Source organism: Saimiri boliviensis, chromosome 9, assembly GCF_048565385.1.
Source record: "Saimiri boliviensis isolate mSaiBol1 chromosome 9, mSaiBol1.pri, whole genome shotgun sequence".
Classification (NCBI taxonomy): domain Eukaryota; kingdom Metazoa; phylum Chordata; class Mammalia; order Primates; family Cebidae; genus Saimiri; species Saimiri boliviensis.
Window position 1 is genome coordinate 48,075,580 of NC_133457.1, and position 22,370 is coordinate 48,097,949.

General features: G+C 39.8%; 1 protein-coding gene and 1 non-coding gene across 5 annotated transcripts in view; one reads left to right on the forward strand and one right to left on the reverse strand.

Moving 5' to 3' along the window:
• The window catches only part of TFDP2 (transcription factor Dp-2), a 187,077-nt gene that overhangs the window by 14,262 nt on the left and 150,445 nt on the right, over positions 1–22,370 (forward strand). Inside the window, exon 2 of one of the 4 annotated variants that reach the window (XM_074405813.1) lies at positions 22,176–22,282. The exons of the other annotated variants lie outside the window; for them this stretch is intronic. The gene's annotated coding sequence lies outside the window, so the exon portion shown is untranslated. The remainder of the gene's footprint in view (positions 1–22,175; positions 22,283–22,370) is intronic. 4 annotated transcript variants of the gene reach the window in all.
• On the reverse strand, positions 2,615–2,721 carry LOC120360862 (U6 spliceosomal RNA). Its single transcript, XR_005577264.1, has one exon. It is a non-coding gene; the product is annotated as a U6 spliceosomal RNA (small nuclear RNA).

Here is a 22,370-nt window from a genome sequence, read left to right on the forward strand (position 1 = left end):
CAGACATTTAAATGCTTTGCCTAATTTTTATTTTTATTTTTCAAAGATGGGATCTTACTATATTGTCCAGGCTGGTCTTGAGCTCCTAAGTTCAAGTGTTTCTCCTGCCATGGCCTCCTGAGTAGCTGGGACCACAGGCACAAGTCACCATGTCCTGTAGTTCCACTTACTCAGGAGGCTGAGACAGGAGGATTGCTTGAGCCTTTTTTATAATCTGGTTGTTTGGGTTCTTTTTAAAAAATTGTTGGATTATAAGAGTTCTTTATATGTTCTAGATATTAATCTCTTATCAAATATGTGATTTGCAAATATTTTTCCCCATTTAGTGGGAGCATTTTTACTCTGTTAATACTGTCTTTTTTTGTATGTGGAGTTTAAAAATTTTCCTTGTCTAGTTTATTTCTAGTTGCCTGTGCCTTTAGTATCATTCTCTGCCTGTTTTTAAGATCTATTTATTTTTAATTTTTTGCTCTGTCTAGGAGAGTTAATTTTGTTTTTTCTTTAATTGGGAGTCATTGCCATTTCTGAGTCTGAGGATTTTAGGTGTTACTTCCCCCTCAACCCCCGCCACCCACGGTTTCTAGAGTCTGTAGCTAGACAGAGACATTTTGTTATTTCTTTGCTGTTGGTTTTTTTTTTCTTTTTTCACCAGCTTCCCTGGTCCACTCCTGCACTGAGAATGTATAAAGAATGGTGGAATCCTCAATACCACTTCCTCACTTCATGTGGTTTCTGAGGCCTTGTCTACTTTAAGGACATTAAAAGCCAAAAGTCTTGTTTACTCATATTGACAGGTTCCTCCAGGGTCACTGAAAGCTTAACTTTTTTTGTGAGCTTAGCATTTGGCAGACTAATTTATCCAACATTTCTAGATGTTTTATTAAGATGAGTTTTTCATATTATTTAGCTACTGTATTGCCAAAAAGTTGCATTTCTTTTTTATAATTAATTTATTTCCTTTTTATTCTCTTTTTTCTTTTGGAATTCCTTGTAGTTGGACCTCCTGGACTGAAGAACTCTTTACAAGCTTTTCTACTTTAAAAAAATTTCATTTGTTTTACTTTGTGGGAGATTTCCTACCCTTCCTTTGCTTCCTTCTCCTCCCCGAATCCCCTGCTTCTGTTCTGCTTCCCGCCCCCCTTTCTTCTTTCCTTCTTTCTCTTTTTCCTCTTCCTTTGTCTCTTTCTCTCTGTCTCTCTTTCTCTCTCTCCCCCTCCCCCTTTCTTTTTTCTTTCTTGTCTGTTAATTCGGTGTCTCCAAATTAACTGTTTTGTTAACTTGGCCTCTTTATTTCATGTTAGAGATTTTCCTCAGTTGTTTAGTAAACTTTGGCCATCTGTTCAGATTAAAGACCGAATAAATAAAAAGCTGAGTAAAAACTCTTAGTCCATGGCAGTTGTTAAGTGTATGTCTTACACAGGGTGATTGAATGATTGCAGGTCTTTTCTTTTGGGTCGCTTTCCCCTGCGGAGAAATCTCCTAGTCCCAGGCCGATTGGTCTGCATTCTGGAAGCTGGACTGGGGAAGAGGCCTGAGGTCCACTATACAGCATGTAAATCTTCATTTAATCTTTTTGCTAGATGACATAATACACAACCCTTTTGTGTACCTGGTTTCTACACCTGACCTGATTTTATGCCCTTAAAAGGTAAACCACTTGTTTCTTGCTGGGATGCAGAAGGAGCAGTTTTTTTCTTTTTTCTTTTTTTTTGTTTGTTTTGAGACAGGGTGTTGCTCTCTTGCCCAGGCTGGAGTGCAGTGGTGTGTACTTGAGCTTGTTGTAACCTCAAGTTCCGGGGCTCAGTCGGTCCTCCCACCTCAGCCTCCTGAGTAGCTAGGACTATAGGCAGATAGATGGATCACTATACTCTGCTTTAAAAAAAAAAAATCTTTTTGTTGAGGTGGAGTTTCACTGTGTTGCTCAGGCTGATCCTGAACTGGCCTCAAGCATTCCTCCCTCTTTGGCCTCTGAAATCACTGGGATTATAAGTGTGAGCTACTGGGGTCAGCCAGAAGGGGCAGTTTCTTAGCTACATGGGTAAAGACTTCCTTATTCAAACTTTCAATAAAGTCTTTCTATTAACAGCCCCAACTGAGATTGTTACTTGCAGATGGCTTCAATTCTTTTTTTTTATTCAGATGGAATCTTGCTCTGTCTCCCAGGCTGGAGTGCAGTGGCCCATCTCGGTTCACTGCAGTCTCCATGTCCTGGGTTCAAGCGATTCCCCTGCCTTGGCCTCCCGAGTAGCTGGGACTACAGGCGCACACTACCACCTGGCTAATTTTTTGTATTTTAGTAGAGACAGGGTTTCACTAGATTGGCCAGGATGGTCTGGAGGTCCTGATTTTGTGATCCACCCCCCTCAGCCTTCCAGAGTTCTGAGATTACCGGCGTGAGCCAACCGTGCCTGGGAGGCTTCAATTCTTAATCCTTTGTGATGAGATGTGTAAGATATATTTTAATTATGCATATATGTCTTATAGATGGTTTGGGAGGCTGAAGTGAGAGAATTTCTTGAGGCCAGTTCAGGACCAGCCTGGGCAACACAATAAGACCCCATCTAAACAAAAGTATTTTCTTTTTTTTGTAATTAATAAAATTTTTTTTATTAAAAAAAATATGGAACGCTTCACGAATTTGCATGTCATCCTTGCGCAGGGGCCATGTGAATCTTCTCTTTATCGTTCCAATTTTAGTATATGTGCTGCCGAAGTGAGCACTGCAAAAAGATTTTCTAAAAATAGCAGAGTGTTGGACGGGTGTGGTGGCTCACCCCTGTAATTCCAGCACTTTGGGAGGCCAAGGCAGGTAGATCACGAGGTCAAGAGGTTGAGACCATCTTGGCCAACATGGTGAAACCCTGTCTCTACTAAAAATACAAAAAATTAGTGGGGCATGGTGACATGTGCCTGTAGTCACAGTTACTTCAGAGGCTGAGGCAGGAGAATCGCTTGAACCCGGGAGGCAGAGGTTACAGTGAGCTGAGCCACTGTACTCCAGCCTGGCAACAGAGCAAGACTCTGTCTCAAAAAAAAAAAAAAAGGAGTGTGGTGATACATGCCTGTTTGTAGTCCTAGCTACTCAAAAGGTTGAGGTGGGAGATACAGATATCTATAATATGTTAAGGTACAGTATTAATACATATCTTACAGATAAGATATAAACAAGGTATATCTTACAGGTACATATATCTGTATCTCTAGGGATAGTAGGTGTAACTATATACCTATATATAATTATATAGGTAGATGTATCTACATATATGTTATATATGTCTTAGATATCTATATCTATAACATGTATGCTTTTGATGGGTTTATCCTTTTTTATCTTTTTACCATTATTTTACTGTATTTTCTTTTCTCTCTCTCTCTGTCTCTTTTTTTTTTTTTTTTTTTTGAGACAAGATCTCACTCTGCCGCCCAGACTGGAGTGCAGTGGCAAGAACTCGGCTCACCACAGCCTCCACCTCCCAGGTTCAAGTGATTCTCCTGCCTCATCCTCCCGAGTAGCTGGGATTCCACTATTGCCAGCTAAGTTTTGTATTTTTAGTAGAGATGGAGTTTTACCATGTTGGCCAGGCTGGTCTTGAACTTCTAACCTCAAATGATTCACCCACCTCGTCCTCCCAAAATGCTGGAATTACAAGCATGAGCCACTATTCCCAGCCAATTTTACTGTAATTTCAAGAAGGAATGGATAGAGACCTGTGTGTTCATATTTAACCAAAGACACTTATAGTACATTTTAATTGTTATTTCCATGTAAAAATAGTATTATTATAAACTCAGGAAGTTTTTCTAAGTTCCTTTCCACTAATGGTTATTGCAATTTCACAACTATGGAAATGAATCTAAAAGGGCAATAAGAGACCTGAAGAGGAAAAACAGGTTAGTAACAAAGAGCAGGAGGCTCAGATACATTTATCAGAGAGACTTTGATGAAGTAACATCGCCACCTTCTGGCTTAAAAAAAAACAAAACTGCTGTTTCTGTTATAAAATTGGGGAACCTAGCCCGGCAGGGTGGCTCACGCCTGTAGTTCCAGCACTTTGGGAAGTCAAGGTGGGCGGATCCCGAGGTCAGGAGATCAAGACCATCCTGGCTAACACGGTAAAACCCCATCTCTACTAAAAATAGAAAAAATTAGCCAGGCGTGGTGGCATGCACCTGTAACCCCAGCTACTTGGGAGTCTCAGGTGGGAGAATTGCTTTAGCCCAGGAGGCAGAGGTCGTAACGATCCTGGATCATGCCACTGCACTTCAGCCTGTGTGACAGAACGAGACTCCATCTCAAAAAAAAAAAAAAAAAAAAAATCTATGAATCTGTAGTCCCAGCTACTCAGGAGGCTGAACCCAGGAGGTGGAGGTTGCAGTGAGCTGAGATTGCACCACTGCACTCCAGCCTGGTGGCTGGGATCCCCATGAGTAGTAAGTAGCTAACTTGCATTCTGTGTCAGATGTAGTGGATTTGGTGGTGTTTAGTTATTCTCTGTAATATTGAAGAAGCATACTTCTTTGACTTAGGATTTGATTACAGTATAACAAAGTCTTTTCAAGCCCCATAAGAAAGGGTTCTATCTATAATATCTTAAAATATATGTTATTTTAGGTTATTTCTGCTTGCATTAAGAAAACAAATATTTATGTGAAGGAAAATACAGAATTTTAAAAATTAAGTTAATTTGTTGCATAGGTAGTTTGTATTCATGGTACAAAATACAAAGAGTATGAGAGGCTATGAGTCATCCTACTATTTCAGAAGAATTAATAAAAGAGAAAAGAATTAAAATGTCTTTCTCTCAACTAGCCAATTCCTTTACCTTAGAGAGAATGTTTTTATACAGATAGTAATGTACTACACATACTTCCATCTTTCTGTTTTTCACAGAACAGTTTATACTGGAGGTCACTCTGTATCAATACACAATGAGCTGCCTCATTTTTTTTAGGCCATGATTTATTTAGCCAGACTACTATTGATAAGTAGTTATGAATTTTTCAATCTTTTGCTATAAAAATGACACTGCAGTGAGTATCCAGATAGGGTGGGTGGGTGTGTGTGTGGGGTGTGTGTGTGTGTGTGTGTGTTTTCATATGACTCTGGAAGAAGCTCATATAAGGATGTATATGTTTGTATTTGTGTTAGATATAGTGACACTGCCCTCCGTAAAAGATTATACTTATTTATTCTGCCACCACTAATGTAAGGCAAACTGTTTTCCATCATTTTTCTCAGGACAATGTACTAGTATCAGTCTTTTTATCTTGTCTTGCAACCTTATTTTACATTTCTCTTACGAGTGGGCTGCACATATTTTCATATGTTTAAAAGCCATTTGTGGGTTTTTGTTTGTTTTGTTTGAGATAGGGCTTCACTTTGTCACCCAGGCTGGAGCGCAGTGGCACAATAATGGCTCACTTCAGCCTTGAAATGCTGGGCTCAAATGATCCTCCTGCCTCAGCCTCCCAAATAGTTGGGAGTTGGGACAGCAGGCACATGCCACCACAACTGGCTAATTTGAAAAAAAAAAAAAAATTTTTTTTTTTTTTTGAAAGGTGAACTCTCCTTATTTTGTCCACTCTGGTCTCGAACTCCTGGCCTCAAGTAGTACTTTCATCTTGGCCTCCCAAAGCACCGGAGTAATCTACAGTGCCCAGCCTATTTGTGTTTTCTGTTATATATTCTTTGCCCATTTTTCTTTAGGCTCTCACTCTTCTATTTATTTTTGGGAGCTCATAGTTTATAAGGTAGAAATTAACTGTGTGATGTTTTCTTTAAATGTAAAAAATATTGGCCGGGCGCGGTGGCTCAAGCCTGTAATCCCAGCACTTTGGGAGGCCGAGGTGGGTGGATCACAAGGTCAAGAGATCGAGACCATCCTGGTCAACGTGGTGGAACCCCGTCTCTACTAAAAATACAAAAAAAATTAGCTGGGCATGGTGGCGCGTGCCTGTAATCCCAGCTACTCAGGAGGCTGAGGCAGGAGAACTGCTTGAATCCAGGAGGCGGAGGTTGCGGTGAGCCGAGATCGTGCCATTGCACTCCAGCCTGGGTAACAAGAGCGAAACTCCATCTCAAAAAAAAAAAAAAAAGAAAAAAAAATGTAAAAAATATTATGTATGCGCATATTTGGTAGTCATATCAGTCTTTACTTTGAAAACTTCTGGGCTTGGCGTCATATTTAGAAAGATCTTCCACACTCAGAAAATTAAAAAATTAACTTCTGTGTTTTCTTATCTTACCAAAAAAATTATATTGAATTCTGTGAGCTATCTGAAATTTATTTTGAATGAGGTATAAATTATGGCATAATTAATTTTTTCTACATGATTACTCAGTTGTCAGTTGTCTCAACCTGTCTGTTGAAATAACTCACCCAGTGCATTCATACCTCAGTGATTTGAAGGGTCAGTTAAATTTCTTTGTGGATTTGGGTCTTTTCCTATACTTTTCTGTTCCCTCCATCTATATGCTTTTTCATTTACCAGTGTTCAATTGTGACTTTACGACTTGTTTTAGTAATTGGATGAGGTCAGTCCTTCTGTGTTTCCATAATTTTATAACTATTCTTGCTTATTTTACCACATTAACTTTTGAATCAGTTGATTTAATTAAAAGGAAAATATATTGTTGATTTTATTGTGATTCATTCTGTTTATAGATTAATTTGGGGGCAGTTGGTATTGTTATGAATTTGCATTTTGTCATTCAAGAACCTGGCATTTTTTTCCTTTTTTTGGTGGGGGGGTGTGTGTGTGTGTGTGTGTGTGTCCCTATGTATTTCTTGCTGAGTTTTTTCCTGTTTTTTCTTCTATTGTAAATGGGTTAATTTTGTCCATTATTTCTTTTACATAGTTATTACAAGACATGGTTCTTGTGTATAAGTTGCTAATTTGGGGGCACTAATTTTTTTATTTTTTTATTTTTATTTATTTATTTATTTTGAGACGGAGTTTCACTCTTGTTACCCAGGCTGGAGTGCAATGGCGCGATCTCGGCTCACCGCAACCTCCGCCTCCTGGGTTCAGGCAATTCTCCTGCTTCAGCCTCCTGAGTAGCTGGGATTACAGGCACGCGCCACCATGCCCAGCTAATTTTTTGTATTTTTAGTAGAGATGGGGTTTCACCATGTTGACCAGGATGGTCTCGATCTCTTGACCTCGTGATCCACCCGCCTTGGCCTCCCAAAGTGCTGGGATTACAGGCTTGAGCCACCAAGCCCGGCTTGGGGGGCACTAATTTTATTATCGGTCATCTCCAGTTGAACCTCTTGGGGTTTCTCTGTAAGCAATCATAATCATACATAAATAATCATAGTTTTACCTCTTCAGTTCTGCTTTATATACTTCTATCTTTTGTCTGATTGTGTTGGTTAGTAACTTATAGAACACTGTTAAATAATAGTGGTGAGTGATAATAGTAGAAATCATTTCTTTTTACTTAATGGGATTGTTTAGGGATGCATGATGAAAAATAACATCCATAGATTCTTGAAAGGACATTTGACAAAATTACATACACATTCTTTGTAAAATATAATCCTATTAAGTAATTATTCCTCACTTTCATTATTGCATCATTTTGCATGTCATAGCTTTACATAAGTGGGCTGGGTGCAGTTGCTCACACCTGTTATCCCAGCACTTTGGGAGGCTGAGGCAGCTGGATCATTTGAGGTCAGAAGCTTGAGACCAGCCTTGCCAACGTGGCAAAACCCCATCTCTACTAAAAATACAAAAATTACCGGGTGCGGTGGCTCACGCCTGTAATCCCAACACTTTGGGAGGGCAAGGCAGGCAGATCATGAGATCAGATAGAGACCATCCTGGCTAACTGGGTGAAACCCTGTCTTTACTAAAAATACAAAAAATTAGCTGAGCATGGTGGCACTTGCCTGTAGTCCCAGCTACTCAGGAGGCTGAGGCAGGAGAGTCGCTCAAACCTGAGAGGCAAAGGTTGCAGTGAGCCAAGATTGTGCCACTGCACTCTAGCCTGGGTATCAGAGTGAGATTTAACTCCCCTCCAAAACAACAACAACAACAACAACAATTAGTGAGGCTGTAGTGGTGTGTTGCCTGTAATCCCAGCTACTCCAGAGGCTGAAACAGGAGAATCATTTGAGCTTGGGAGGTGGAGGTTGCAGTGAGCTGAGATCACACCACTGCATTCCAGTCTGGGTGACAGAGAAACCCTGTCTCAAAAAAAAAAAAAAAAAAAAAAAGCTTTATATAAATTTAATAATATTGTATGTGTTTCCAAGATCTATTACATTTGTAAGGTTTATCTGTGTTGTTGCATGTTACTGCAATTAATTTTAGTTTCTATTTAACTATACTCTGCCCAGATCTCTTCATATTAGAGTACCCATCCTCCACCTGCTTAGACTCACAGCTGCATCCCATATTGGGAATTGCCCTTGGCCCCCTGAGTACTGTCTTGCCCAGGATTGTGCTTCTTCCCAGAGGTATCCCTGTGGCCAGTAACTGTGTGTTGCATGGATGTAAGATCCAACCCAACTTGTCTCTATTTGGGACAATTCCAAAGGGCTGTGGAGCTCCATGCTTTATCAGTTTCTTCCCTAAGCCCAATCCTGCCTTCTTCACTTGTTAACAGGTTTATCTCCCCAGAGCACTTCCCAGGAAACTTTCTGCATGATAACCTCCCTCTCAGAATCTGTTTCAGAGGAATGGTGCTAACACAGCTGGTATTGGAAGTGATTCTAGGTAGCGGACTAAAATGGGATTTTAGAGATAGGTCTCTTGCTGGCTGGTTGGCAGTGAGGACCCCATCTCTGATGGTAGGTAGAGTACAGATAGCATAAGTTTGCACTGGATTTATAATTGTGTGGAACCCAAGTGATGCACTGTTATTTAAACTGATATCTGTAGACCTGGTTATAAAGTTCTGGATTTTCTTGAGCTTAAGATCCTCTGGTCTGTGTTATTCTGTAATGCCTTTCATTAATTTCATTTAAATAAGTGAGTTTTTAGTTCTTTGGGAGCAAGGATCCCTTATGCTGACTTCCTACCGAAGTAGGATTTAAGAGAATCCCCACAGTGTGCAAAGATCTCCAGTATTTTCTTGTAAACCAAAGGGAAAGTTGGCACGGTTGAACACGTTATTCTCAGAGATCTTATAGAGAGGTGGCTGTCTAGGTAACTGATAGGTCTTTTCTTTCCCCTTCTTTAGATAGGACCTCCTCTTTACTCACCTGCTTACAAAAGAATTAGAAGCCACTTTTTTTTTTTTTTGAGACGGAGTTTCGCTCTTGTTACCCAGGCTGGAGTGCAACGGCACGATCTCGGCTCACCGCAACCTCCGCCTCCTGAGTTCAAGCAATTCTCTTGCCTCAGCCTCCTGAGTAGCTGGGATTACAGGCACGTGCCACCATGCCCAGCTAACTTTTTGTATTTTTAGTAGAGACGGGGTTTCACCATGTTGACCAGGATGGTGTCGATCTCTCGACCTCGTGATCCACCCGCCTCGGCCTCCCAAAGTGCTGGGATTACAGGCTTGAGCCACCGCGCCCGGCTAGAAGCCACTTTTAACTGGCTTAATACAATAGTTGGAGTGACCATAAAGTGCTTAGGTTTCTGTGTTAACTCTTCTAGTTTGATGGCATTTTCATCTCACAATTCTTTTTTTATTTTTATTTTTATTTTTTTGAGATGGAGTTTCGCTCTTGTTACCCAGGCTGGAGTGCAATGGCGCGATCTCGGCTCACCGCAACCTCCGCCTCCTGGGTTCAGGCAATTCTCCTGCCTCAGCCTCCTGAGTAGCTGGGATTACAGGCATGCGCCACCATGCCCAGCTAATTTTTTGTATTTTTAGTAGAGACGGGGTTTCACCATGTTGACCAGGTTGGTCTCGATCTCTCGATCTCGTGATCCACCCACCTCGGCCTCCCAAAGTGCTGGGATTACAGGCTTGAGCCACCGCGCCCGGCCCTCATCTCACAATTCTTAATTCTATCATTTTAACTCATTGTCTCTATTACTCATTTAACTAACTGTAGTTAGAACTTGATTCCCACCCTTCATCTGATTTAGAAGCTGTTCCTTTGTGCTTCCATAGTGCCCTGTGTATCTGTCCAGTGTTGTAGTATTGTGGCATGTTATACTGTATGCATTTGTCTTGTTCATTTGTGAACTTCTTGAAGGCTAGGACTCTGTTATGTCTCTTGGGTAGAGCACAATGCTGAACACATGATGGGTATTGAATAAATCTTTGTTGAATAAATAAAAAGCCTGACTCTCGTCACTCCCCACCACCCCTCAGTTGCTCATTAAAACTTCAGACTTTTAAAAAATTTATCCTGTGTGTTTCCCAGATCTCTTTGGTGAATAACCATACCTTAAAGCTGGCACACACGCACACGTCTAGTTCTCTTCTCTGCCATCAGAAACTATTGCTGTCTCCTGCTTGCAGCTGCCTCTTTCATTGAGTTCCCAGTATCTGCAGATGGCTCTGTCTGATGAGCTCATGGGAGAATTTGATTTTCTGTTCTGCAATCCAAATAAATTAGTCTGCTATAACCCCAGAGCTGTTGGTAAAGTAGTCGTTGCAGCTTTAGAATTCTGTTGCCAAAAAGGGGTTATATGCACAGTGAATGAATAGTGTCATGGGGGTATGAACAGTGGTTGTTCCCATCACTGCAGCTGCTTGGGTGAGGTATCATAAACCCCTTCAAGTGCATTACTGCTACAGTTAGCTATAAGCTTTTCCCAGCACCTTCAGCTGCCGTAGTCTCCACCTCAGTTCTCTTTATATCTTGTTAGTAAAATATCTTAGGAATGAAAAAGCTGTAAGCAACGATACTGTGTAATAATAGCTGTATGGAGAGTTTCACAAACACGCTGGATAGTTGCTTACACATTTTAGTGTAAGCAAAATTGTGTAACCTGATTCTATTAATATTTTTTACTGATGACTTGTACATACCTGTTAAGAAAACATAACACTGTATCATTAATATATACCCCCCCTCCCCCGTCTCTGTCTCTCTCGAGACAGGATGTTGGTATGCTGCACAGGTTGGAGTGCAGTGGCCGTTCACAGGCAAAAATCATTGTGCACTACAGTACAGCCTCAAACTCTTGGGCTGAAGCGATCCTCCCATCTAAGCCTCCCAGGTAGCTTGGACTACAGGTGTGGGCACCACACCCAGCTACGTTAATATATTTTCTATGTTGATCAAATGGTAATTCTATATTTAATTTTTTTAGGAATTGCCATTCTGTTTTCTACAGCAGTCAAAACTGCTTTTTGATGGCCTTGAAACCCTAAGGACAGCTTGGCAGGATATAATATATTTGGTTTATGTTGTTTTTCCCTTAAGTTTCTTGAAAGTGCTATTCTACTGTTGTCTTGCTTTATATGTTATTTTTGAGAAATACAATGTTAGTCTAATTCCCTTGCTTTTGTAAATAATTTATCTTTTTGCCCAGCTACCCTGAGAGTTTTTTCTTTAAATAATTTTATGAGGGTATATGTCAGAGTGGATCATTCTGAGTCAGTTTTCTCAAATATCTGGTAGGATCTTCCATTGTGTAGATTCAGTTGAAGCGTTTTATTGGAAAGTTTTCTTGGAATGTACTTTTTTTTTTTTTTGAGACAGAGTCTTGCTCTGTCACCCAGGCTGGAGTACAGTGGCACACTCTCAGCTCACTGCAGCTTCCACCTTCCAGGTTCAGGCTGTTCTCATGCCTTAGCCACTTGGGTAGCTGGGATTACAGGTACCTGCCACCATGCCCAGTTAATTTTTTTGTACTTTTAGTAGAGATAGGATTTCACCATGTTGGCCAGGCTGGTCTTGAACTCCTGGCCTCAAGTGATCCAACCACCTCGGCCTCCCAAAGTGCTGAGATTATAGGTGTGAGCCACCGTACCCAGCCAGAATGTACTTTTAATGTTAATTCTGTTCCATTGTTTTGATTTTTTTCATTAGGGACACCAATAATACTAATGTGCAACCTCCTTTGTGTATAATTCATTTCAATCAATTTCTTTGTTTTCAAAATTTTTATTTTTATTGTTTTCTTTTTGTTCAATGTCTTTTATTAAGTTTTCATTCAAATCTGTTCTCTCTACATACCTTATAATTTGGTTTTTATTTTTGGTTCAGTGCCAAAGTAAAGCAAAAGAAAAAATAATTTAATAATTTAACTTTCATTTCTTATATGATGTTTATTTCATTTGTTTCTTTCTATTTCTTTAATCAGCTCTTATTCATTTCTTTCTGTTTTTGTCCATTTTGGTACTTAGTGTTTGTACTTCCGATTCAAGGTCTTTTTCATATCCTAAAATTCTTGTTTAAAATATTTAATCCAATTCAGAGGATTGTGTTACAGTGTTTTTCAACCTCATGGTTTGTTTTTGGGTAGAAACCATCAGCAGAAAAGCTTTTGTTTGTATTTTCTGACTTTTTGCGGTACATTTGTGTGCATATGGTCTGCTTGTTTGTTTGTTTTTACTCATTTTGTGGACAGAGTTCCTATTTGAGAGTGCTGCTTCTGCCAGTGTGTACTCTTTTGTGAAGTTTCTTTTTTTTTTTTTTTTTTTTTTTTTGAGACGGAGTTTCACTCTTGTTACCCAGGCTGGAGTGCAATGGCGCGATCTCGGCTCACCGCAACCTCCGCCTCCTGGGTTCAGGCAATTCTCCTGCCTCAGCCTCCTGAGTAGCTGGGATTACAGGCAGGCGCCACTATGCCCAACTAATTTTTTGTATTTTTAGTAGAGACGGGGTTTCACCATGTTGACCAGGATGGTCTCGATCTCTCGACCTCGTGATCCACCCGCCTCAGCCTCCCAAAGTGCTGGGATTACAGGCTTGAGCCACCGCGCCCAGCTGAAGTTTCTTTTCTGAATTTGTAGTGATGATGGTGAAGAAAAGGGGAGAGGAAGAGTTGTTCCTTAATTCTATTGATATTTCATTTCTACGGGCTCTTTAATCCTGCCCCCAGACTCCTACCTTTTTTTCTTTTGAGACAAGACCTCACTCACTCTGTCACTCAGGTTGGAGTGCAGTGGCATGATTTCGGCTCACTGCAATCTCCGCCAGATTCAAGCCATTCTCCTGCCTCAGCCTCCTGAGTAACTGGGATTTCAGGTGCATGCTACCATGTCCAGCTAATTTTTGTATTTTTTTTGTAGAAACGGGGTTTCACCATGTTGGCCAGGCTGGTCTCGAACTCCTGATCTCAAGTGATCCAACCGCCTCGGCCTCCCAAAGTGCTGGGATTACACGTGTGAGCCACTGTGCCTGGCCTAATTTCCCCCTCTTATTGTCTATTTTTTTCATTCCTTACCGTGTGTACAAGAGAAAGTGCTTCTTTGTGTACCTGGTTCTCCCCCAGAAGCAGTGTTTCTAGGAGGCTGCTGCTTCTGGTCTTCACCAGGTCTATGAACTGTAAAGCCCTAACTGCCTAACCTCTGTTCAGCATTTTTGTGTTTATTGTTTTACTCTCTTTCCAGGGCTGATTTTGTCTGTGCTTTTTACAAATCCCCTGTGCCCCTCTGTTCTTTCTCACGGAGTCTTTTTCACCTCCCTTCACTCACCCTGTACATCCACAGGCTTGCAGAGGTAAGGAAGTAGTGTTTCTTTTGCTATTTGCTGCTTTTTTTTTTTTCTTTTTTTCTGCTTGATTTGCAGGTAATTTGAAGGTTGCTATGTTTTCTGTCTCCTGGTAGTGCTGATGTTGATGGCCTACATTCCTTGTGGGTTTTAAAAATTCTTTTGGTTTGGGCCGGGCGCGGTGGCTCAAGCCTGTAATCCCAGCACTTTGGGAGGCCGAGGCGGGTGGATCACAAGGTCAAGAGATCGAGACCATCCTGGTCAACATGGTGAAACCCCGTCTGTACTAAAAATACAAAAAAATTAGCTGGGCATGGTGGCGCGTGCCTGTAATCCTAGCTACTCAGGAGGCTGAGAAAGGAGAATTGCCTGAACCCAGGAGGCAGAAGTTGCAGTGAGCCGAGATCGCGCCATTGCACTCCAGCCTGGGTAACAAGAGTGAAACTATGTCTCAAAAAAAAAAAAAAAAAAAAAAAATTCTTTTGGTTTATTTTATGTCTGTTCAAGGAAGGTGAGGAGCAAAATTGGAGTCATATTACCTCCATTGTTATACAAACCTGGAAAGGTTCAAAAATCCTTTTCAGGCCAGATGCAGTGGCTCACGCCTGTGATCCCAACGATTTGGGAGGCTGAGGCGGGTGGATCACTTGAGGTCAGGAGTTTGGCCAACGTGATGAAACCCCGTCTCTACTAAAAATACCAAAATTAGTTGGGCATGGTAGTGCACACCTGTAATCCCAGTTACTTGGGAGGTTGAGGCAGGAGTATCTCTTGAACCCAAGAGGCAGAGGTTCCAAGTGAGCCAAGATCACACCACTGCATTCCAGCCTGGGTGGCAGAACGAGACTGTGTCTCAAAAAAAAAAAAAAAAAAAAAAAAAATCCTTTTCAGATGACCTAATTTTACACCTGAAAAACCCAAGCGTCAACTGAATTTATGGTAAAATTACTTTAAGAAGTAAAAGAATTAAGTTGTGTAGGTGAATATAAAATTAGTAAATAGAAAAACATAACTTTCTTATGTGAATACAGCTAGGAAAATATAATGGAGAACCCCATATGTTATAGGAACAACAGTAAAAAGGAAACAAATAGAAAAAAAACTCAAAACCAAAAAATAAAATACCCAGATGTAATTATAATAGTTTGCAAAAACCATTCTCTTCCTTTCCTAGGGCCACCATAACATAATGCCACAAACTGGGTGACTTCAAACAACAGAAATGTATTTTCTCACAATTCTGTATGCTGCAAGTCTGAAATCAATTTATCAGCAGGGCCATGCTCCCTGTAAAGCCTCTGGAAGAGGATTCTCTTTGTTTGTTTGTTTGTTTTTTGTTTTTGTTTTGTTTTGTTTTTTGAGGCGGAGTTTCGCTCTTGTTACCCAGGCTGGAGTGCAATGGCGCGATCTCGGCTCACCGCAATCTCCGCCTCCTGGGTTCAGGCAATTCTCCTGCCTCAGCCTCCTGAGTAGCTGGGATTACAGGCACGAACCATGCCCAGCTAATTTTTTTTGTATTTTCAGTAGAGACGGGGTTCACCATGTTTACCAGGATGATCTCGATCTCTCGACCTCGTGATCCACCCACCTCGGCCTCCCAGAGTGCTGGGATTACAGGCTTGAGCAATTGCGCCCGGCGCTGGAAGAGGATTCTTTATTGCTTCTTCCAGTTCTGGTAGCCCCAGGCATTCCTTGGCTTGTGGCCCCTTAATTTCAATCTGCCTCTGTCTTCATGTTGTCTTCTTCCCTCTTTGTCTGCATCTCTGTTTCTTTTTTTCCTGTTACGAGAATGGCTGGACTTGCTCACACCTGTAATCTCAGCACTTTGGAAGGCTGAGTTGGGAGGATCACTTGAGGACAGGAGTTCAAGACTATCCTGAGCTATATAGTGAGACTCTGTCTCTACCAAAAATTTTAAAAATTGGCTAGCCCAGTGTTATGGTGTATGCCCGTATACTCAGCTATTTGGGAGGTAAGGCGGAAGGATTGCTTGAGTCCAGGAGTTTGAAGTTGCAGTGAGTCATGATTGCGCCACTGCATTCCAGCCTGGGTGACAGAGCAAGACCCTGTCTCAAGAAAAAAAAAAAGTTGCAAAATGAATACAGAGAAATTTCATTTTCCTGTAGCCCAACTTCCCCCAAGTGGCAACATCTTACATAATTATAATGCATTGGCCAAATCCGGAAATTGACATTGGTACAATATAATTAACTAGATTACGGATCTTATGTGAATTTCACTAGTTTTTGTATGTGCCTATTTTTTGGTGTGTCTTTCTGTATAGTTCTGTAACATGTTATCAGATGTATAGATTCATATAGCCACCACCACAATCAAGATACAAAACTGTTATGTATACTGTAAGAAAGGTAGCACTATTGTAACATTTAACAGCAATAGTAAATCTATCATTGTTAAATGAAAAAAAAATCACAGTGTGATACCATTAAACAAGACTAAAATTTAAAAAGACTTAAAAACAAAAGTGCATTTCTGTACATGTAAATACTTATATGAAAATGCATGGAATGAGCTCTGTGCAAGGATATTTGCCAAATTGATAACAACGAAGTTTACAGATGATATTTGAGGTGTTCCGATAGGGAGATTTTCTTTATATTGACTTTTTAATAACCAGAGTGTTTTCATCTATCATCTATAATTTAAACGTTTTTAAAAGAATACATATAAGAACATAAATGTCAGTGAATTCTATTAATGGTATTCATCTGGTAGTAAGAATTGTAGTGGAAGTGGAGGGGACAGGAATTGAGGAATACTTGCTTTGTATTGTATTTTCTTCTGCACTGTTAAGTTTTTTTTTCTTTTTTTCTTTTTTTTTTTTTGAGACGGAGTTTTGCTCTTGTTACCCAGGCTGGAGTGCAATGGCGCGATCTCGGCTCACCGCAACCTCCGCCTCCTGGGTTCAGGCAATTCTCCTGCCTCAGCCTCCTGGGTAGCTGGGATTACAGGCACGTGCCACCATGCCCAGCTGATTTTTTGTATTTTTAGTAGAGACAGGGTTTCACCATGTTGACCAGGATGGTCTCGATCTCTTGACCTCGTGATCCACCCGCCTCGGCCTCCCAAAGTGCTGGGATTACAGACTTGAGCCACCGTGCCTGGCCTAAGTTTTTTTTTCTTATGAGCATGTATAATTTTTTATTGAAAGAATTTTTAAAAGATACAAATCTGTATTATGGAAGCCTTTTTAGGACATCTTGAAAATTGGCAGTAGCCTAGTAATATATGTGACTTGCTTATGTACATTTTCATATATATACATATACCCTTCTATTTAAATGTATATTTATGCATATACATGTACCTGAAAGTGTATTTACAAATATCATTAGGTTGTTATCTTTCAGTGGTAAGATTTAGAGTAATTTTTATTTTCTTTGTGCTCTTCTATATCTTTGGATTATTTTATAGTGAGCATATATATCATTCTCCTTTCCTTCCCCTTTCCAAAGGAGTTTTTAAGATGGAAGGAAAAAAAGAAAGGAAAAAAAAAATCTGTACTCTGCTTGAAATTTTAGAAAATTGCTGACAACTTTTGCAGTTAACCTTTGGTTAGTCTATAAAACTTCATAATCTCCATCAAACTCTGTGGAGTCTAATAGGGGTTTGTGATTGTTAGGGAATTTTAATATATGGTAGATGAAAAAAAATTAAGTGGATGAGGAGCATATGCAAACAAGGCAGATGTTCTTAAACTGCCATTTTTCTATAAGGTTTTTTTTTGTTATTTAAAACTAATACTTAATTTATGTTCTTAAACATTTAGAAATACAGATAACACAAATACCGTATAATATGTTTTCTAAAACCTTAAATTACTTTAAAATGAAAACTGCTTAGGACATGTCTTTTTATGATATCATGGAACATGTATATAGTAATATTTTTGTAAACTTCATTATAAATTTTGCTTCTCTGTGACTGTGGGCAAGTTATTTAAGCTCTCTGACTCAATATTCCCTTCTATAAAATGGAGATAACTATTCTATAGAGTTATTTTGAGGAATTGCTTATTAAATAACTTATGATGATGCTGATTATAAAATTGTTTCATTTTCATTTGAATATAGATTAGGTATTTGTATAAGTACAATGGTATTCTAAATTAGCATTAGAGATGGTGCTATTTTCGGCCAGGCGCAGTGGCTCAGGCCTGTAATTCCAGCACTTTGAGAGGCTGAGGCGGGTGGATCACCTGAGGTCAGGTGTTCGAGACCAGCCCGGCCAACATGGTAAAACCCCGTCTCTACTAAAAATACAAAAGTCGCCGGGTGCGGTGGCTCAAGCCTGTAATCCCAGCACTTTGGGAGGCTGAGGCGGGTGGATCACGAGGTCGAGAGATCGAGACCATCCTGGTCAACATGGTGAAACCCCATCTCTACTAAAAATACAAAAAAAATTAGCTGGGCATGGTGGCTCGTGCCTGTAATCCCAGCTACTCAGGAGGCTGAGGCAGGAGAATTGCCTGAACCCAGGAGGCGAAGGTTGCGGTGAACCGAGATCGTGCCATTGCACTCCAGCCTGGGTAACAAGAGTGAAACTCCGTCTCAAAAAAAAAAAAAAAAAAATACAAAAGTTAGTGGCAGGCACCTGTAATCCCAGCTGCTGAGGAGGCTGAGGCAGGGAATTCCTTGAACCTGAGTGGAAGTTGCAGTGAGCCGAGATCACGCCACTGTACTCCAGCCTGGTGACAGAGCAAAACACCATCTTAAAAAAAAAAAAAGAAATGGTTCTATTTTCTTCTCCAGTTGCTTCCTTTTGAATGCCCTGTTTTTGTCTTCTTTGAACCTTTTGTTGGTCACGGTAATCACATTTTAATGATTAAAATTAAACATTTTGTGCTTGCATAGTTCATTATACGTGCTTTGTCTATAAACTTATATTAATACCAAATGATATTTTAAAAAGTCATCTAGCCTGTTTTGATGGTTCAGGTAAAAGTAAGTCTTAACATTTGTGATGCTAATCTAAAACTTTGTTAATCTGAAAATGAGACTTTGCTAAGCAGCATTATGTACAACAGGTGATCTGATCCATGTAGTCATTATGCAGGAGTGAATTAATGATTTAAAATTTGGCTTGTGCTGCTTGATAAAAGAACCTTTCTATTAGGTTCTTGGCAGGATCTTGAAATGTGATTTCATTATTAATTTGGGTGCTCTCATCTAATATTGCTTCTTTGGGTAGGGACCAAAGTAAGTTTTCACTTCAGTCTTTTGTTGTACTTAAGAACAAATAATACATACTGATAATCTGTTAATATTGCATAATATATTTGAAATGAAAGTAGCCTTTAGGTTTTATTATAGAAGTGTGTATAGGAACCTGTCAATAATCCAGTCTTGTCTTTTGATTGGGTGTAGTGGCATGTGCCTGTAGCCCCAGCTACTCAGGAGGCTGAGAGGAGGATATCTTGAGGCCAGAAGTTTGAGGATATCTTGAGGCCAGAAGTTTGAGGCCAGCTTGGGTAGTATAGCAAGACCTCTGTCTCAATTAAAAAAAAAAAAATCAATTTGCCAAGAAGTGACAGAAGAATTCTACCTCAATGAATTTATTTGGTGAGATAGAACTCTGTATCTAATCTTCTTTTATTATTAAGGTCCCTGTTGCCAGTCACTTTGTCAAAGTGCTCACCTATAACAGTGCTAGCCCATTTGCTTCCTATTACCATGTCTTTTTGCTAAGAATAATTGGCTTCTAGCCTGAAAATCAGAGCACATATACTAAGAACTTTATGCTAAATAAAACACGTAAGATGGAGGAAGACCTAAGATCTTGTGTTGGTTACCAGTACATGGTTTTGTGAAAGCTACTTTGAGCTCTGGGGAATTTTTTTTTTTTTAAGAAAAAGAATAAAGAAGAGGAAGAAAGAGAAAGAGGAAGAGGAAGAGGGAGAGAGGATGGGGGTATTGCTTTATTGCTCAGGCTAGAATGCAATCTAAATATGGGTATGCCTATAATTGTCCTTAATAATGGAGACATAAAAGAAAATGAGGGAGAGAATAACAAACAAGGAGCCAACCAACATTTCGTTTAAACTTCTAAATTGATATGATGTCGTACTGATTAGAGTGTATATTTTGTGTATTTAAAGTGGAGAGTTCTATAAATGTTAATTACATTTACTTGTTCCAGATCTGAGTTCAAGTCCTGGATATCGTTATTAATTTTCTGTCTCATCGATCTGTCTAATATTAATGTTGAAGTCTCCCACTATTATTGTGTGGGAGTCTAAGTCTCTTTATTAGTCTTGTATGTCTGGGTATTCCTGTATTGGGTGCGTGTATATTTAGGATCTTTAGCTCTTCTTGTTGTTGCATTGATCCTTTTATCATTATATAATGTCCTTCTTTGCTTCTTTTGATCTTTGTTGCTTTAACGACTATTTTATCAGAGGCAAAAATTATAACTTCTGCTTTTTATTGATTTATTTTAGCTCTCTGGTTGGTAAATCTTTCTCCATCCCTTGTTTTGAGTCTTTGTGTATCCTAAAATGTGACATGGGTCTCGATGCAGCATACTGATGGGTTTTAGTTTTTTATTCAAATTGCCTGTCTGTCTTTGGATTGGGGGATTTAGTCAATTTAAATTTAGAATTAATTTAGAATTAATAATGACATATGTGAGTTTAATACTGCCATTTAATATTAAGTGGCTATTTTGCCCATTAGTTGATGTAAATTCTTCATTATATTGATGCTCTTTTTGATATTTTTTAGAAAGGCTGATACTGTTTGTTCCTTTATATGTGTAGTGGTTCTTTCAGAAGCTCTTGTAAAGCAGGCCTGGTGGTGATGAAATCTCTGAGTGCTTGCTTATTCACAAAAAACTTTATTTTTCCTTCACTTATGAAGCTTAGTTTAGCTGGATGTGCAATTCTTGGTTGAAAGTTCTTTTCTTTAAGGATGTTGAATATTGGTCCCCCCTCTGTTCTGGCTTGTAGGGTTTTTGCTGAGAGATCTGCTGTAAGTCTGATAGGCTTCCCTTGGTGGGTAACCTGACCTTTCTCTCTGGCTGCCCTTAGTATTTTCTCCTTCATTTCAACCCTGGTGAATCTGACAATTATATGCCTTGGAGTTGCTCTTCTTGAGGATTATCTTTGTGGTGTTCTCTGTATTACGTGGAGTTGAATACTATCCTGCCTTACTAAGTTGGGAAAATTTTCCTGAATAATATCCTGAAGCTTATTTTCCAGCTTGGATTCATTCTCTTCGTCGGATTCAGGTACACCTATCAAGTGTAGATTAGGTCTTTTCACATAGTCCCATAATTCTTGGAGACTTTGCTCATTCCTTTTTATCCTTTTTTCTCTAATCTTGTCTTCTTGTTTTATTTCATTGAGTTGGTCTTCGACCTCTGATATCCTTTCTTCTGCTTGATCAATTTGGCTGTTAAAACTTGTGCATACTTCACGTAGTTCTCGTATTGTGTTTTTCAGCTCCATCAATTCACTTATATTCCTCTCTAACTTGTGTATTCTTGTTAACATTTCATCAAACCTTTTTTTAAAGTTCTTAGTTTCTTTGGATTGAGTTAGAACAAGTTCTTTTAATTCACAGAAGTTTCTCATCCACATTTTGAAGCCTGCTTCTGTAATTGGAACACACTCGTTCTCCATCAAGCCTTGTTCTGTTGCTGATGAGGAACTGTGATCCCCTGCTGAGGGAGAGGCGTTCTGATCTTGGGTATTCTCAGCCTTTTTTGGCTGTTTTCTTCGCTTCGTTATAAATTTATCCATCTGTAGTCTTTGTATTTACCGTCTTTGTAATTGGGTTTCTGAGTGGACGTCCAACTTATTGATTCTCAGCGCCGAAATCTGAGCAACGCACTGCGCTGACTAAATCAGCGGCGTTAAGATTGATGGTGCTTTTCTGACTCTGCACCAAGAACCAACGCTAAAACCGCCTCGCTGGTCACAAGAGTCATGCTGGCGACCCGTATGGCTCCTCCGCTGGGAATCTCCTAGTGCGTGAGCAACAAGAATTCATGTGAAGGTGTGGCATCCTCTCGTTCTTTGCGCTTTCACTGGGAGCTACAATCCCGAGCTGCTAGTGATCAGCCATCTTGGATCTCTCTCTGGGAATTTTTTTATTTCTTTTTTATTTCTGAGCTGAGAGTCTTGTTATAGAGAGTTAAGGTGGTGGTTTGACTGCTAGATAGATCGTGAGTAGAAACTTACTTGGTATAGTCAAGAAATGAATGAGCATTTCAGTTACTGAAGAATTACAGGATATAGCTGACAATACTGGCTTGTTGTTGTTGTTGCTTTCTTTTCTTTGTTTTTTTAAATCTTTATTACAGACAGGGTTTCACCATGTTGGCCAGGCTGGTCTTGAACTCCCGACCTCAGGTGATCCACTGGCTTTGGCCTTCCAAAGTGCTGGGATTACAGGCGTGAGCTACCACATCTGGCACAATATTACTGGTTTTTAAAGAATTAGAATGCAAATAATTTTTACTTAATCTTTGGTGAATTTGGTTCTGTCTTTGGTTCAGATGCTGTAGCCCTCTACCTAAAATCATTTCAAGGCTTCCCACTAATCTGATTTGATTTTTTTTTTTTTTTTTTTAAAGGACAGAGTCTTGCTCTGTCACCCAGGGTGGAGTACAATGGCATGATCTCGACTCACTGCAGCCTCTGCCTCCTGGGTTCCAATGATTCGCCTGCTTCAGCCTCCCAGGTAACTGGAATTATAGGCACACACTTCCACATCCAGCTAATTTTTGTATTTTTAGTAGAGATGGGGTTTTCTATGTTGCCCAGGCCGG